This window comes from Apteryx rowi, unplaced genomic scaffold (assembly GCF_003343035.1).
Source record: "Apteryx rowi isolate R43461 unplaced genomic scaffold, aptRow1 scaffold_220, whole genome shotgun sequence".
NCBI classification, from domain to species: domain Eukaryota; kingdom Metazoa; phylum Chordata; class Aves; order Apterygiformes; family Apterygidae; genus Apteryx; species Apteryx rowi.
Genome location: NW_020448531.1, coordinates 296,951 through 300,431, shown reverse-complemented (window position 1 = coordinate 300,431; position 3,481 = coordinate 296,951).

The window sequence follows — 3,481 nt, the reverse complement described above, 5'->3', positions numbered from 1 at the left end:
ATCTGTCCGTCCTGCCCTGCATCCGCGGGCACAGGGCCGAGGGGAGCTCGCGGGGCACCGCCGGCGGTTCGGAGCATCCCCCTGGCCCCCGGCCCGGTCCTGGTCCCGGCCCCGGCTCGCCCGGCCCCGGGGCTGCCGGGACACGAAGGGCCCTGGGGCGGCGGGTGCCCTGCGCTCGCTGGGTGCTGCCTCCCTCCAAACCCACCAGCAGGATGAATTGATTTTATTTTCTGTTTCCATGGCAACTGCCTCCCTCCCTTCCCCCTTCCGCTTCCCGGCAGCCCAGACCGGCTCCCTCGCCCTCCGCCAGGACCCTTCCTCCGGTGTGGGGGACACGGGACACACGAGCGCAGTCCCCTCCTGCGGGCAGGTCACCGGGGAGTGACGGCACCGGCTCGGCATCCTTGGCAGCAGGGCCCGGAGCCGGCAGCCGGCAGGTGCATGCGCACCATGCATGCAAATCCCATGCCATGCCATGCCGTGCCCGGGGCTGCGCGCACCCAGGGGGACGCTGACCCCCGGCTCAGCCCCCTTTCCCGTGGCAGCGCTGCCCCTGCGGCGCCGGGAGCACCCGGCTCGTGGGCATCCTGCCCCGCTCGGCTCCCCGCCGCCATCCATCAGCTTCCCTGCCGGGCRCCGCGGGAAGGTCAAAGCGAGCGTCGGCCGGGGATGCTGGAGCGTGGCGGGGACAAGCCGGCCCTGGGGGCAGCTCCGTGGCTCCGGGGTCCCCGGGGCGCCCGGCTCGCAGCTGCGGCCACGCCGGCATGCGGCTCTGCTGACACTGGGGATAATTAGCCGCAGGGCCAGGCCGGAGCTGCTTTATTAGCCATTGCCGGCTCCGTAATTGCCCCGCCGGCGCGGGAAAGCCGAGCCGCGTYGCCCGTTAGCAGAGCACACGCTCGTTAAGGGCACGTCGCACCCTGCCACCTGCTCCCGGCGGAGGCGCCGCTTTTCCGGCCATGCCCCGAATCGTGCTGCCCGCGGCCCGGGAGCAGGGTGTCCCACGGCAGCCTGCCGCTGGGCGAGGAAGAGCCCGTTGCGGCCGGGAACCCCGCCGGCAGCCCCGTTGCGAGGGGCACAACAGCCACTCCTCGTTCGGGAACGGCGCGCCGCGCCAGCCAGGGCTGCTCAGCAAAACTCCCGCGCCGGGACCTCGGGGCACAAAAGGCGCCAGCACTCCTGCACCGGGACCCCCGCCGGCGGCTCGCCCACGGCAGCGCCAAAATGCCCCAGGATGCTGTGGTGCCGGAGTGGCCCGTTGCATCCCCGCGCATCCCCRCAGCAGCGACGGCTGTGGGCCGGCGGGCGCAGGTGGGAGCAGTGCAGGGCCTTGGCTTCGCGCCGGCTCCTCGTTAAGCACCAGCCTTTCTATTAGCTCGTGTGTGAAATGCAAACTGCCCCCCCGGCGGGCTGCTAAGTGCCGGGCTGGAAGGCAGCCTGCGGCCGCCGCGGCCAAGCAGCTCCCGGCGGAGGCCRGCGCTGAACAGCTGCATTTGCAGCCCGCGTCTTTCCTCGAGAGCCGGCTYGGCGGCTGCGGCGAGGCGCAGGGGGCTGGGAACGGCGGCGAGGTGCCGGGGCCACGCGGGGAGGCTCCCGCCGCTGCCCTGTGCCGAGCAGAGGCGCCGCCAGGAGAAATCGGTGGGAGGAGACGTGAGCTGCGGCGCTGCGGAGCCGCGGCCGCGCGGCAGAAATAGCAGCCCTGGCCCCGATGCGCCGAGTGGCAACCGAGGCTCCCGTGGTTTTGACCCAATTTCTGAGGCGAAACGCAGGGAGGAGGGGGAAGGCGGAGGAAGATCACCGGCCGCGATGGCAGCGGGAGCCTGGGCCGTGGGCACGGGCCATCCCAGCCCTGGGACCCAGCGCCGGCTGGAGCGAGGCAGGAGCAGCAGCGCAGCTGCAAAGCACCTCCCTGGCAGCAGCTGCATTTCGGTGTGCGGCGATGGGGCGCGACACCCCGCTCCCGGCCCGCAACAGGCTCTGGGCGACCCCCGCACCAGGGGAGGTGTTTTAGCAACGTGGCTGTGGCCACAGCTCTGCTCCCCTCGGGGGCTGGCGCTGCTAATTGTCCCCTTGCTCACTAGCCACGTGGCTCTGCAGGTGGCGAGGCCGATGGGGCACCAGGCAGAGTGGGGCCCGTGGCCCACGCATGTGCAGCTGTGTGTCACTGCGTGCAAGCACGTGYGTGTCATTGCGTGCATGCACTGTGTGCAGCTGCGTGCATGCATGTGCATGTCATTGCGTGCATGCACTGTGTGCAGCTGTGTGTTGCTGCATGCATGTACGTGTGTGTCATTGCATGCGTGCACTGTGTGCAGCCGTGTGTCGCTGCATGCATGCATGTGCGTGTCATTGCGTGCATGCACCAGGCACAGCTGTGTGTTGCTGCATGCATGTACGTGCATGTCATTGCAGGCATGCACTGTGTGCAGCTGTGTGTCGCTGCATGGTGTCATTGTGTGCATGCACCAGGCACAGCTGTGTTGCTGCGTGCATGCACGTGTGTGTGTGTGTGTCACTGCACACGCCGTGCGCAGCTCTGTGTCGCTGCGTGCATGCATATGCAGGGATGTGTCACTGTGTGTTTGCACGTGCGGGTGTGCRTCACYGTGTGYGTGCATGTGCAGTGCCTGCGTGCRTGCGCGCAGCCCCAGCCGGGGGTCYGAGGCCCGGACACCGAAGGCCGCGGGGGCGTGAGCCCTGCAGCTGCGGGCCGCGCTGCGAGGGGGAGGTGAGGGCTGTGCGGCACTCGGCTGGGTTTATTTTTGCTTTTGCTTGAGCGAAGGCAGCCCAGCGCGCGTGGCGTGACTCATGCACAGGCGAGCGCATGGAGGCTTGCRAGCGCTGCAGCCCGTGCCTTCGGGGTTGGCTTTTGCTGCCTCCCCCAGGAAGGCAGTGCTGGGGGGGCCGGAGACRTGGGGCCAGGGCAGGGCTGAGCTGCTGCACTGAGAACCGGGGAGGGGCACGTTCCTAAAAACACGGGGACCACGGGCAAGTGCAAAGGCACCATCTGCCCGGGAAGGTTAATTCTAAGCAGCCGCCGCGTGCACACCCGTGTGCGCRTGTGCGTATCCCCCCTTGCACAGCTGCTCAGGCCTCCCCACTGCCGGCTGCCCCCTCGGGGACCCGCGGAGCCCGGCGCGGCGCAGCTGCCGGGGGCTCTCCGTGGGCCACGCGGCCGCGCTGCCTTTGCCGAGAAGCAGCAGCGCAAAGGCAGCACCGGGGAAGCAGAGATTTCTTGGCCTTTCTCGTGCTTTGCGCTGGCGCCTTGCACCGGTGCAGGGATGCCCGTGCGTCTAGGGACGCTCCGGTGTGCCGGGATGCCCAGATGTGCGGGGATGCCCGTGCGTCTAGGGACGCTCCGGTGTGCCGGGATGCCCAGATGTGCAGGGATGCTCGTGCATTTAGGAATGCCCAGGAGTGCAGGGATGCTCGTGCGTTTAGGGATGCTCCGGGGTGCCTAGGGATGCGCAGGCCGTGTGCG